At 49.4% G+C, this 14,969-nt stretch overlaps 1 pseudogene; it reads left to right on the top strand.

Annotated features, from left to right (window-relative positions):
- The first annotated feature begins 8,640 nt into the window (after positions 1–8,640).
- On the top strand, positions 8,641–14,338 carry LOC129522695 (trafficking protein particle complex subunit 2-like; annotated as a pseudogene).
- Positions 14,339–14,969: the final 631 nt, after the last annotated feature.

Raw genomic sequence — 14,969 nt, forward strand, 5'->3', positions numbered from 1 at the left:
ATCTTTCATGAAAGCACGTTTTTTTCCGTAAGCGGCGGTAATCTGGCGTCCGCAGAGATTAATGAGGGGCCTGCGTGACAGCAGAGACTCAGGGCAGTTGTGACAATCACGGGCGGCAGAGCTCCTCCTCGGGCGCCTCCGCAGCTCCCGGCTCCCGAAGGCCGCCCCAACTCGGCGGGACAGGGGGGCGGGGACCTGGGCCTGGGCCGCTGCGCTCCTGCGGGGACTCCGGGCAGCCGGAGTGGCGGGACGTGCCCCCCACCCCGGGCCTGCGCTGGGGGCGCCGAGGGCAGCGGGGGGCGGCGGGGGGCGGTGGAGGGCGGCGGGGGGCGGCGGGGGGCGCCGTGGGCGGCGGGGGCGCCGAGGGCGGCGGGGGGCGCCGAGGGCGGCGGGGGGCGGCGGGGGGCGCCGAGGGCGGCGGGGGGCGGCGGAGGGCGGCGGGGGGCGGCGGGGGGCGGCGGGGGGCGCCGAGGGGGGCGGGGGGCGGCGACCCGGCGAGCTGCGGCGCCCCGGTGAGCCCGAGAGGCTGCGCGCGGCTGCTGGGCGGGGCGGGAGGCGGCCGCCCGTACGCCGCCCTGCGCAGACTCGGCGGGGCAGGAGCACAATGCGGCGGGAGGGGCAGCGACACGAAGCCCCGCGACGCGGCGGGGGCCCGGGCCGCGCTCCTGCTTCCCGAGCGCTCCCCACGGCAGGCCCCCGGGACCTCGCGCCAGCGGCTGTGGCCTCGCCTTCCACCTGCCGGCCGCCCCCACGGGCCCTTGGTGAAGCCCAGGGCAGTAGCCTTCGGCACGTGGGTGCAGAGTCAGAGGCCCGTGGTGGCCGCATCCTGGGGCGGCACAGAAAGGGCGGAGGGGAAGGGAGGACAGGACACGCAGTGCCTTCAGCCTTCCCACATCCGCACACGCCAGGACCGGAGCCACGTGCACGAGGACCAGTTCAAGGCGAGGGTCTGGCGCCTTGGCTGCAAATATGCTGATATGCAGTTTGTCCTCGTGTCACAAGGTTCCAGGCCTCTTTAGAACAACCCCCCTCCATGGGCCCCACAATCATAAGTGTTCCAGCCAAGCGGCTCAGGGCTGTCTGGGTGCGGCTCTCTCCTGAACTCTACGCGTTATCTTAATCCTTCCTCTCCTTTGAAAAAGTTAACCTTGTCTTTGACTAGAAAAGTAGAAAGTATCCTGCGCCCATAAAAATCTATAACATCTTTGTTCTCGAGAGCCAAATAAAAGAAGTGGAGGTGATTCTGTGTCCTTCCGGTCTTCTTTATAATATCCCAACTCTGAATGGGAGGAGTTTTAAAAGTTGACATTTCACGTTTTCTTTTTTTCTTTTTCTTTTTTTTTTTAAGATTTTATTTGATTAATCATGAGAGAGAGGCAGAGACACAGAGGGAGAAGCAGGCCCCATGCAGGGAGCCTGACGTGGGACTGGATCCCGGGACTCCAGGATCACGCCCTGGGCCTAAGGTAGGCGCTAAACTGCTGAGCCACCCGGGCTTGCCCTCAGTTTACTTTTTCAATTAAAAAGTAAAAAAATAAAATAAGAAAACGGGGGATCCATGGGTGGCTCAGCGGTTGAGCCCCTGCCTTTGGCCCAGGGTGTGATCCTGGAGTCCCGGGATGGAGTCCGACGTCGGGCTCCCTAGAGGGAGCCTGCTTCTCCCTCTGCCTGTGTCTCTGCCTTTCTCTCTATCATGAATAAATAAATAAAATATCTAAAATAAAATAAAAAGTAGCTGTTGTGGCCTTCTGAAAACGGACCTTGAAGCAACAGATGCCCGCAAGTAAATCTGGGAAGCTGACAAATCACCAAGAAAAAAACAAAGCACTTTTTATAAAAAGTCCTGTTTGTGGCTCGATCATTTGGCCCAGGAATAGACTCAGGCATCATTAACACAAGCTGGAACCCCATGTCCAGAGTGTTCCAGAAGTACTGCTGTCCCGCAAAGGCGCACCCTCCACGCCTCTTCTCTTGGTGGGTGATGCTGATCGGTCACAGGGACAGTCCGAGCGTCATAGAGCGACAGCGCTCTGCCACCTGGTGGCCGGAAGTGAAATGACCCTGAACCTTCAGCCAAAAAGAACAGGTGAGTCGCGCAAGGACACCATCGGCACAACGACACCATCGGCGCAACGACACCGCGAGCAGAGTGGTTTTCTCAAGTCCACTTCCAATGAGCAGGGGGAGCTGGAGCCTGAAAAGACAAATTAGGTATGGGAGGATCTTCTTCCCTAACCTCCCGGTATAAGTGACATGCCCTTAGGTCGCGGGCTTGGCCGAGCCTGCCTACTTGCACACAGAGGCGCAGAACAGCTACTGCGTCTGCGGACCCCACTGGCCACACTGCACACTGACCGTCTGTCTGCGCTGTGCGCACCTCTGGCGGTGGCCAAGCGGAGAAACAGGTAGCTCATCAGGGTGATACAAGTTCAGGATGGGAAAGGGAGCCGGGACCTTCGGAGAGACACCCGTGAATGTGTCTAAATAGTTGTGGCCTGCGGGAGCTGGTCTGTGAAGCACCACTTTCGGAGACGACTTCCAAAACTGATCACAGAAATTTGGAAAATCGGCCCCCAGCCCCTTCTCTCCAGCACATCTATCATTTCTCTCTCCTTCATTGTGTGTGTGTGTGTGTGTGTGTGTGTGTGTGTGTGTGTGTGTTTTAAGATTTTATTTCTTTATTCATGAGAGACACAGAGAAAGAGGCAGAGACACAGGCAGAGGGAGAAGCAGGCCTCATGCGGGGAGCCCGATGTGGGACTCGGTCCCAGGACCCCGGGATGGTGCCGAGCTGAAGGGAGACAACCACTGAGCCACCCAGGTGTCCCATTTCTTCCTCCTCCGTGATTCATAACGTGCGGTAGCACAGGAAAGCCTCAGAGAAGTCCCATGGAAAACTGGTTTAACTTAATTCAGAATAGCCTAAGTTTCTGCGACTTCTGAATACATTTTATTTGTTGTTGTTTATTTGGGTTTTTTAGTTAGGTTTCTGTTTGGGGAATCCTTTTTAAAAATTGAGAAACTCAACTCTAAATGCAGTCTCAGCTCTGCCACTAGCCGAGCAATATTTTGGAAAGTCGCCTAACCTCTGGGTGCCTTTTTCTTCAGATAGAAACCCAGAGTGGAAAAGAAAGGAAAAAGAAAACATTTTACTTCCGCTGTCTCTAAGCTGTACCGTTGCTTCCCCATCAGCAACCAATTTTCAACAATCTACACTGAGGATTATCCGAAGCCGCTCGTCTGTGAAATAGCCAATGGACAACACGCATTTGTTCCCTTCTTCTCCCCACATCCAACAAGGATATGAAGGAATAAGGAAGAAATTATAAGGAAAAGAAGAATAGGAGAGGGAAGAGCCAAAGTTACATAATTTCAAAAAATGCTAGGTCACTGGAGAAATAGCAACTAGCATAAATCAGAACATGCAGTAGATTGTATCTTCCCCAGACGGCCACAACACTTCCTAGCTCCTGTGATCTTCACAGTGTGACCTCAACAGACACCCTCCCATCAAGAGGGATAGTCTAATTTCCCTCCTTGAATCTGGGCTTGCCTTAATGACTTGCCTGGAACCAATAGAAGCCTTGCAGCTCTGTCTTGGCCTTTTGAAAAGCTTTCTCCCAAAACATTCCCTCTTGGATGCCATTAGCCATGCTGCGAGGAAGCCCAAGCCACATGAAGTAACGCTATGTAGGCACTCTGGTGCACAGGCCCAGCTGAGCCGGGCTTTGAGCCATCCCAGCCCAGCTGAGCCAGGCTTTGAGCCATCCCAGCCCAGGTGGCAGGAGTAAAGAGACCCCACTCAGAGAAGCTTTCCTAGGCTACTCTAAAACAACACCCTCCTCCTGCTTTATTTTTATTCATAGCCATAATGTAATTCACGTGTTTATTTTTCTCCCTTGCTAGAATATGGTCTTTCATAAGGTCAGGGGACTTTATCTTATTAGCCACTATATCCTCAACATGTAGAACAATACTTAGTACATAAAAGGCACTCAATAAATATTTGATGAATAACTAAATGAATAAGACAATCAGAAAAAAAAACGGAGGAAAATGCAATCAATGCAAAGAACAGAATGAAGTTTCAACAGGTATTAATTAATATCCTCAGAGAGATATATAACATCCACATAACAAGACTTGGAAGCTATTGGGGTAGCAGGCCACATAAGAATAAACAGAACAAGAGCTTGTACAAAATAAAAATGTAGTCTCTGAAATAAAAAATTCAATAGAAGGCTTACTAGATAAAGCTGGCTAAATCTTTCAGAAAGCTGAATCAGAAGAAAATGAGATGGAAAATGAGGGGAGGGGAGGAAGAGTCGGGGCTCAATCGAGGAGGGCTCAACATCTAATACGAGATCCAGACAATAAGAACAGAGAAAATGGAGCATAGCTGAGCAGCACAGGGAAATCACGGAAAGTCGTGTGTGCACCAGGCCAGAGAACACCGGACAAACTACGCAGAGGGCGGGCGGACCCCAGGGATATACAGGACTGATGCATTGCCTGCTTTGTTGGAGCATTTGGAAAACCCATTATCAAGTGTTTCTTCGGAAATTTCTGTTGAAGTATTTAGAAAAAAATTTTGTGTGTGTAGGGTAGAGCCGTAGCAAACTACAACACTAAAAAATTAAGGTAATTATTAACTCCAGGAAAAGCAAAACATTATACAATTTAACCCAGCAGTAAAAAGACATAACTATTAATCTAGCTCCCAATTGTGTTGGAGGATGGGGAAAAGAAAGGCGGAGAAGGAGAAATGTAAGTGAGCTAAGTCCTCCACCACCAGGAAGCCAAGAGGAGATCATGTCCAAGATGGATAACTAACTTGTCACAAGATAAGCATATTATTTAGGTGTAGGGAGCAGACACAGAAGAACCATAGAGTCCTAAATGGGGACCTATGGAGACCAGAGAGAAATGAGCAGGAAATTAATATTTTTCTTTATAAGCCCTTTGATACTCACTGGTTTTTCAACTATGTGCCTGTATGTCCTCAATATAAATACTTACAGACATACAGACATACATATAAAAGACAAGGAAATTGATTAGAATATAAGAAAAATCTGAGGAGAGATTGTAGCAGTCCTGGATGGCAAGATCCTAGGCATTGTTTCTCCTTTTTCTTTTTCACATTTTCCAGATCTTCAATAATAAGAATGTAATAGGTTTGCAATGGAAAAGTTCCAATAAACACTTTAAAGAACATGTTGCGAATATTTATAACAAAGTGATAGTCCCAAAATGTGGCTATGCATTGAAATTACCCGGGGAGAGGCTTAAAATGTAGAAGCCCAGGCCTCCCCCCGGGGAGTCTAGACTTCTATAGATGCCCTAAATAAACCAAAAGTGCCACAGTACTTACTCCTCATATAATTCAAAATATATGAAACCCAAACCAGGAAATTTTGTTTTAATTTCCTAAGTTGCGGAATACGTGATACATGTACAATGGCTAGGAAGCTTAGTGTCTGTCTAGGGTGAACCACTTTCTGATGGGAGCAGCACGTGTTTCCGCACATGCCTCTGCATTGCTAGTGCCCCAGCAGGTGCAGGCGGGGTGCGGAGACGTGCATTTGCAGCACGCCCCTCAGGTGAGGGGGGGACCACTGGTCCAGGACCCTGCTCCACAGGAGGGGTGCTCTTCCCCATCTGGTCCCTGCACCTCTCAATCCAGGCTAGCAGTTCCTCCCTCCACATCTGGGGCCACTCTGGGACCACAGGGACAAGAAAGAAGCTTGGAATTTTCCTGGGATATACGATTCGGTTGAGGGCAGCAGCATCTAGGAAATTCAACCTAAGAAAAGTGACCGGAGTAAAGTAAATTCCCTCAGGCAGTGGGAGTTGGAGCATCAGTCACCTGCAGCCCCAGGGGATGGCACAGTGGGCTTCCCGCATACAGGAGGCTAGATTTCCAAGTCCCTAATAACCCTAGAGTGGTGGTTGCCTAAGGCAATTTTGCCCACCCACCTCCCTCCATGAGACATTAGCCATGTTTAGAGATATTTTTGTGGCCTACAACTGGGCACTGGTGGTGGGATGCCCCTGGCACCTAGTAGATAGAAGCCTGGAATGCTGCTAAATATCCTACAATACACAGGACAGCTCCCCCACCCACTCCCACTCCAATGAAGTATTATCTGACCCAAAATGTTAATAGCGCCCAGACTGACAAGCCATGTGCTAGAAACTGTGATACATTTATTCAAATGAGCTACAAAGATTAGCTGTTTTCTTCTTTTACTTCTATTATCTATAAATACTCGGCTTGATAGAATGTGTTCCAGACCATGTGCTGAAGTTGGGACCATTTATAGACAGGTGCGTTTGCAAGAACACCAGTCAATCCTTCCCAAATAAGATCAAAACTCACACTATTACCATCTCTCCTGAGCAGGCACAGACATCTCATAAAAGATGCTCTGTGTGACATGCTTTTTTTTTGACATGCTTTTTTTTAAAGTCTTGTTTCCCAGGGGAAGCTGGAGATGGTAAAAAATAAAATCTGTATACAAAACTAGGGAGAAAAACAATTTGACGAGAGATGTCCATGCTGAAAATAAAGTAAGAAGTGTTCGTTTCCTAGTAGTAAGGAGAACATTAGATGCCGTGAGGCAAGTTTGAGATATCGGCATGACGCTAGTTGGAATGAACAGATGTTATATACGATTATGACATCACACCAGAAATGAAAGATCTGACAATAGGCTAGGGTAAGGTGTTTTGTGAGGTATAGGTATGATCAGGCCAACAGATCGGGAGATGACTGCCATTAAGAGATAGTTTGTTAGTCATAATTCTCAAGAGGAAGTGCATACCATGCCACCCATGGCCCGCGGGGAAGCACCAGAATCAGGTAGGAAGCAGAATGGAGGGCATGGGCAAGAGTCTGTGGTAAAGAATGGGTAAGACAGAGTAGGCAGGCTGAGCTAACCAGATTTAGGATCGGCTAGTTTGGATCATTTCAGCAGGCTCTGGGCATGGCAACTGTTCCTTGATCCCTAGCGGGGTCCCTAGGATGACCAGGGTAGGTGGACAGGGGCCCAGAGCCTGAAGCCCAACAAAGGAAGTGGTTGTGGTTGTGGGCTCTGGATTGGTTGGTATGTGTTTGAAAAGCACACTAGAGGGCCAGCTAGTTATCATTTCTAGAAACTGGCTAACGCTGGGAGAGGCAGTCCCCCTGGGGTCTTGAAGCCCCAAAGAACAAAGCATCAGAATACAGAAAATAAAAGCCACAGTTGGTACACAAAGGGAATGTCAGAATGAAGAACGAACTATGGGAAAGAGTAAATTTATTCTTGCTGAGTGTGCATGGGTCCGTGAAAAGGAGATATTCAGCCAAGAGAGGTGAACAGAGCCTGACAGAGGTTTTCTCCTCTACAGATTGCGTCCAACTCAAATGGCTGGGTCATCTCATGAGAGGACAAAACCGAGCATATACCCAAATGCGCATCAACGGACTGGATGAGCAAAATGTGGTTTATCTATACGATGGAATATTATAATTCAATAAAAAGGAATGAAGTACTGGAAGATGCTACACCCTGGATGAACCTTGAAAACGTACTACATGAAAGAAGCCAGGTACAAAGGAACACATGTTGTATGATTCCATTTCTGTGAAACGTCCAGAGTTGGTGAATCTAGAGAGACAGAAAATAGATTAGCGTTGCCAGGGCCTGAGGGGAAGGGGCAATGGGGTGTGATTGCTGGTGGGTGTAAAGTTTTTTGGGAGGAGGTGATGAAAATGTTCTAAAATTAGACGGTAGTAGTGATGGTTACATAAATCTATGAACATACAAAAGAGAAAACCATATTGAATCCTACACTTTAAAAGAGTAGACTTCAGGGGCACCTGGGGGGCTCAGTCTCGGGCGTCCCACTCTTGGTTTAGGCTCAGGTCATGATCTCAGGGTCCTGGGATTGAGCCCCCATATCAGGCTGCACACTTGGTGGGGAGTCTGCATGAGATTCTCTCTCTTCCTCTGCCTCTCCTCTTCCCTCCTCCCCCCTGCTTGTTGCTCTCTCTCTCAAATAAATAAATCTTTTTTTTTTAATTAAAAGAGTAGACTTTAGAGCACCTAGTGGACTCCGTTGGAAGAGTGTATGACTCTTGATCTCAGGGTTGCAGGTTCAAGCCCCACACTGGGTGCAGAGATTACTAAAAATAAACTTTAAAAAAAAAGGCATTTTAGGGTCTATGAATTACATCTCAATAAAACTGTTACAATACTTTTAAAAATAAACTGGCTGTGCAGGGCTCCACCTAAGACACAGAGGGATGAATCCACAGAGTGAGTAGCGAGAGAGCTCAGCTTGGGGCTCGTGGTCAACCCTGCGGAAGGACCTCTGGTGGGAAGGTAAGTTTGGTGGGCCTGCCCCTGGGCTACTTTTCCCCACTGCCTGGCTTAGTGACTTGTATTCTATCCTTAAGTACTTATTACTTTGACACGTGAAGGCTTTTAATAATCAAGAGCCTCCTATTAACATGCAAATACTCCCTGGAGAGTTCTAGAATAGCAGTGTCTCCTGAAGGTGGAAGGCAGTCTTGGAGAAGCTGCTGGCCCCCTGCCTTGCAATGTGTTAGCACGGGTATTGCAAAAATGCTGAGGCTCAGCTGAGCCCGCAGCCATGGGGGCCCACGGGGGGCAGGAGGAGGGGGTTGCAGCAGGGGGCACTTGCCTGACTCTGGAGACAGTGATGGCAGGTGAGAGCAGGTGCGGGATGGATATGGGACAGAGAAAGGAGGACATGAAGTCTGTGAATGGTGGAGCTTTTCAGTGCATCATGGGAGGTGAAGGTAGGGCGTGGCAGGGGCAAGCCTCCACATCCCACACTGAGGTCCCTAACCTCCCTTCACCGCGCTGCACTCCCACATGTGACAGTGTGGGCACCCACATCAGGGTGGGACTTAGAGTACAGGCAGGAAAAGACCTCTAGGAGGTTTACAACAGACCAGGAGACGTGAAGGAAATCGGGGGGGGGCACAGTGTCACCAGCCACCATGGCATGGCAGGGCCAGAGGGCTCCACACCAGGACAAAGGGGTCGCTAAAGATTAGGGACAGGCCATGAGCCACAGTGGCAGAGCCAGCACGGTAAGCCCAAGGCTCCTCTGCCTCAGGGAGCTGAGTGTGGGCTGGTTCTGCACAAACTGAACACAAGCGATGCTAAGGACCGCGGCCAGCCCTCACTCGCCTCAGTAGAAGGATCTGCACTAAGAAACCTGTCGGCAGTCGATGCACTGCCATTCCTTCCTCCTGTCGGTAAACACTTACTGAAGGTCCATCTGACACGGGACCTATAGCAGGGCACTGAGCGCATGGAGAGATTGACTCTAGGTCCCCGAATGCAGTGGAGACAGAGTCACATCCAAAGTCAAAAATAAAGCAGAAGGTGTTCCTCCTGTGGCCCTTCCCAGAGAAAGCCATTCTCCTTTTAAATCCAGAGGGGCAGCATGAATTCAGAGAAGCAGGTTGGGGGTGGGGGCATAGGCAGTGTCACCACCTCCTATTTTGTGAGCCAGTATTGCCCGACAGGCCTGGAGACAGGGCAGGCAGGAAGGGGAGAAGGAAGGCCCGTCTGAGAAGCCACGGCCGCATGGCGAAGCTGCTGCTGTATAGAGAAGCAGGAAAGCCATCCTGCCTCAGTGGCTCTCAAGCTTAAACATATCAGAATCACCTGGCATAGATTCTGGGTCCCGCCCCAGCATTTCCCCTTTGGTAACTCTGGGTGGAATCTAGGAATCTGCATTTCCACTAGGTCCCCGGATCATAGGGATGCAGATACTGCCCAGAGCCACCTCCCTACATGAACTGTCTCACCTGTGTTCCCAGGTCACCTGAGCAGATGGGTCCTGTGAAGATACACGAGAGCTAGAAGGAAGGGCCCAGCATCAAACAGGCTGGCTGGAGAGAAACAGGAAGAGGGGTTCCATAAACAACACAAGTATGGGCACCTAGGGGGTTCGGTCAGTTAAGCATCCAACTCTTGATCTCAGCTCAGATCTTTTGTTTTGTTTTGTTTTTAAGATGTATTGATTTATTTTAGAAAGAGAGAGAGCATGTGCACGGGGTTGGCGGAGGAGCTGAGGGAGAGAGAGAGTCTTAAGCAGACTCCGTGCTAAGCGTGGAGCCCTACACGGGGCTTGATCCCACAACCCTGAGATCATGACTTGAGCGGAAACCAAGAGTTGTGCACTCAACCAACTGCGCCGACCAGGTGCCATTCAGCTCAGTCAGGTTTTGATCTCAAGGTCCTGAGTTCAAGCCTCACCCTGGGCTCCACACTGGGCATGGAGCCTACTTAAACAACAAAACTCCCTACAAGTAGTAGAATACTAAAAGGAGCTAACGTTTGATTCCTTGTGCAGTTACAATGTGCCGAGCACACTATGTGCTTTGTAGTTTATCTCATTTACTCCACACAACAGCCCTATAGAGGTGGTGCCCTCATAACCCCTATTTATACGTATCAAGCAATCAAAACGTAAGCAAGGTAAGTGCTGGGGGGGGTGGTCAAGATTCACGTCCAGCCCAAGTGCCCTCATCCTTAATGGCAGTGCCCTGCTGCTGGCAAAGGAGGCAGAACTGACACCAGGAACAGAGAAGCTAGAATTTTCTTTCCCTCATGAATCCTCCCACCAGGCCTTCAGGTAAGCACCTCAGCTTTGCAGCCATTCATTTTGGAAGAGAAGCTAAATGGTAAGTGTGAGCTTACTAGGGCTGCCAAAAGTACCACACACTGGGAGGCTTAAACAACAGAAACATAGGGTCTCACAGGTCTGGAGGCAGAGATCCAAGGTCAAGGTGTGGCCAGGGTTGGTTCCTTCTGCTGGTTGGGAGGGAGAGTCTCTTCATGTCTCTTGCCTAGCTTCAGGCAGTTTGCCTACTGTCTTTGGTGTTCTTTTGTGGATAGACACACACCACACACCCCGATCTCTGCCTTCATGTTCCCGTGGTGTTCTTGCAGTGTGCGTGTCTCCAGATTTCCCCTTTTCATAAGAACGCAATCATCTTGGAATGGAGGCCATACTCCAGTATGACTTCATCTTAAGTAATCACATCTGCAATGACCCTAATTCCAAATAAGGTCATGTTCTGAGGTAGAGGGGATTCACTACATGAACGGCTTGGAGGTGGGTGGGGAGACGAGGACGATTCAACCCGTAGCAGGAAGCAAACATCTTCCTGGAACTAACTCCAAATGCCTAGATCCTAAAGATGTCAAAAATATATCCCTGGGCAGGGCCAACCTGCCACACTAGACACACTAAGTAAGAAGGTCCACTTGCCTCCAGGACTTGAGAAACCATCACCTATGATGTAGAATCAACTAGGAAAAAGGAGGGGGAGGTTAAGGGAATTCTTATAAGGAGAGTTCTTTTTTTCCCCTCACACTTGACTTCAACTTTAATCATACTATTCCAGGTATCTGTGCCATCCAATTATAACACAGAAATGCAGCAAATCAGGGGAAAGTGGGCTTTTGGTACCTGCCACTAACTAGCATGTGAAACTCTCCCCCTTGAATAGCATTTGAATAAAAGCTGAGCTCCTTTGGGGGTGGAGGCAAGGTTGAATTAGAGAAGATGTAAAGATTTCTCTGAACAAAGCTCTAAGAAGTTCTCTATCAAACTGCCTGGGAAAGACGTAGTAATCTATTGATTTCATTACTAGAGGTTTCCCACATCCTGCCACCACTCAGTGTGGGATGGGCCAAGTGTAAAAAACCACAAAATCTGAATCCTACCAGAAGTGCCTCTGGTGAGGGCTGAGAAGAGAAACTTTTCTCTGGGTACTTCTTTTTTTAGGCAGCACCCTAATTAATTGGAGAGAGAACAGTGTGGACATTCTTGGAAGGTCAATTCCCAACCAATGCAGAATTCAGTTTGGTTGAATGTCTATCACACAGGGGAGGATACAGAGACTCGGGTTCCAGCCTTTGCTGTGAAGACCCCTTCTTTCCTTTACTTGCTGTGTATTGCACTCCTGGGCACGTCGGGCATTGTGAAAACAGTGGGTGAGGAAGTCAGATTCACCAGCAGCTCCTCTCATGGAGCCCTGCAGCCTGGAACCAGTACCTTTCCTCGCGTGTAAGTGTTGGTCAGTGATGGGAAAATAGACAATTGAATCTTCCTGAGGATTTCAGTTCACCGGACATCCACCTGGTCTGCAGCTTGGGTCCAGACAGTATGTTCACGGCTAGAAGGCTATAGAGCAAGGGAGGGGGACAGGACGTGGGGTGAGCTGGATGGGACCCCTGCGTTGGAGCCCCAGAAACAGGGAGGGGAAGGCAGACATGCCGCTGACTGAGATGGGTGCTCAACAGGAACCAAGCAAAGGAGGGACCTATTCTTAGTGCTGAGGGAAAGCAGAAGGTTCAGAGTAGCCAGGGGCACCCCTTATGCTGGGCTCTGAAGGTAGAGATGCTTCCTTAGGTAAAAAAAACTGATGAAAGACAGGCCAGGATCAAGGTGCAGTGTGAGCAAAGGTCCTGGACATGAACATGCCGTCCTGGCAAGAAAGGCATGTAGCAAACGTAGCAGTCCTCAGTAATGTGGCTTGTGTCTCCCAGCCCCTCATCCTTTCCAAGGGACCCAAACACGCAGCTCAGAAGACGGTCAGGAGACAGCGGGCTCCAAGAGCCATCAGAGTAATTCAGGTGAGTCAATCATTGGAAATTAAAAAACTGACATGAGGCAGGCTTGGTGACAAAGAGCGTGTCATCTAAAGGAGACAGCCACTGCTCAGCTTGGCATGCTGCAAAATTAGAGCAGCCTGATTCAGAGATTTTTCAGAGAAGCTAGAAAAACACAGAGTGCAGGTATATATACACATATATACATATATGCACTCATACATACCTTTTCTATATTTTAAAAATATTTTTTCTTAATTTTAAATATCCTTAATACATTGTGCAGGACACATAAAATGCATCTGTGTCTGTGGGTCAAATCCAGACCCTGGCCACCCTGGTTCAAGTTGAAAGGACACAGAAGTTCCAAGGGGATGAGTGACTCGAGGCCACCTGGTAGGTGCAGAGGCAGGGGCTCGGATCCCAGGGCCTGTTGGAGCAGCGACATTGAGCTTGTGGCAGGGCCGGGCTGGGAGGGCAATCACTCCGATGATGCAGCTGGAAGTGGTAGAGAGAAGTGGGACAGAGAGAAAGAGCTGGTAGTCTAGGGACAAGCCACCGCAGCAGAAGGGTACCTTCTAGATGATTAGGAAAGTCAACACACACGTGCACTCACAGGCGAGGAGTAGCAAGAATGAAACTACTAAAGCTTTGGGAGAGAGACCAGAGGGCCAATAAATAAATAAATAAATAAATAAATAAATAAATAAATAAATAAACCTGGAGTCACCATAATTGCGGATATTAAATTCAAAAAGGTATTTGGGAGCACCTGGGTGGCAGGGTCGGTTGGGCAGTTGGGTGTCTGTCTGACTCTTGGTTTTGGCTCAGGTCGTGATCTCATAGGCTGTGGGTTCAAGCTTCCTGTCAGGCTCTGCACTCGGCACCGGCACCGAGTCTGCTGATCCCTCTCCCTCTGCCCCTCCCCACCCATCCCACCCCACTCCACCCCATCCCACCCGCTCCATTCATGCTCACACTGTCTCTCTCTCTCAAATAAATAATCTTTTTTAAAAAATTCTAAGGGGGTTAGTACTCAATAGTGGTTTCAAAAACTTAAATGAAAATTTACCACCAATTTAAGAAAACACCAACCTGCCCAAAGTAAATCTGAAAAGAGAAACCAAATCCTGGACTCTCCACCCCCTGGCCTTCCTTCCCGCCACACTTTCATCAATAATCCAAACAGCATCCTCCAGGAGCAGGGTCTAAGGTGGGAGCCGACTGGCCGTTTCTGTAGCTAGTGTCTCCCTGCAGGGGATATATATATATATACTTAGGAGCTATATATTGAAGACAACGTCTGGAAGCTTCTATTTTGTAGTTGTTGTCCATCATGATAATCCAGTTTCTGAAAGGGAGTTTTTGAAAGCAGAGTCCGAAGATGGTCATCGTCGTCTGAACCAGTTCATAGCTCTTGACCTCGTAGATGAGAGTCTGTGGCTTGTCTGATGACATGTACTTGAAAACCATGGACAAGGTCAATGAGTGGCTTGTTTCAGCCTTGGTTACTGAAGGTCATGTGGGATTTATTAGGCTCCATGACATAAGGGAAGAACTTCTTTACTGATATCTATGATTTATACATAAAGTTTGCAATGAATTGATTTTATGAACCCAATTCTCCTACGTGATCAAGTACATTTAACAGAAAAGTTCAGTTTCTTGGGAAGAAATACCTTTTAGGTTGAATGCAGAAAAATCTGGAAATAAACAATGTCACTACCATGGGGTATTCTTAGGAATGAGTACATTGTAAGTAGCTTGATTAAATAGCCTGGAAAGGTGAAGGAAAGAGAGAAAGAAGGAAGGAAAGGAAGGAAAGGAGGGAGGGAGGGAGTAAGGGAGGGAAGGAGGGAGGGAGTAAGGGAGGAAGGGAAGAAGGGAGGAGGGGGAAAGAAGGAAGGGGAAGGAGAGAGGAGGGAGGGAGGAAGGGGAAGGAGGGAGGGAGGGAGGAAGGAAAGGAAAGGAAAGGAAAGGAAAGGAAAGGAAAGGAAAGGAAAGGAAAGGAAAGGAAAGGAAAGGAAAGGAAAGGAAAGACTATAAGGAAGGCAGGAAGGGAATGAGGGAGGGAGGAAGTAAGGGAGGAAGGGAGGAAGGAAGGGAGGGAGGGAGGAAGGGAGGGAGGGAGGGAGGGAGGGAGGGAGGAGAAAGCAAAGAAGGAGGGAGGAGAAGCGAGCTCGCTCGCCCAGCGCCCCGGGGAGCCCGGGCCTCGTTGGAGGCAGGAGCCTGAGGAGCAGCTTCCCGGCTCCCCGAGAGGCGCGGGGCCGGCGAGAGTGCTGGGGCTCGGGCCGCCGCCGCCGAGGGGACCCCTCGGAGGAG

The sequence above is a fragment of the Nyctereutes procyonoides genome, unplaced genomic scaffold (assembly GCF_905146905.1).
Source record: "Nyctereutes procyonoides isolate TBG_1078 unplaced genomic scaffold, NYPRO_anot_genome, whole genome shotgun sequence".
Lineage (NCBI taxonomy): Eukaryota > Metazoa > Chordata > Mammalia > Carnivora > Canidae > Nyctereutes > Nyctereutes procyonoides.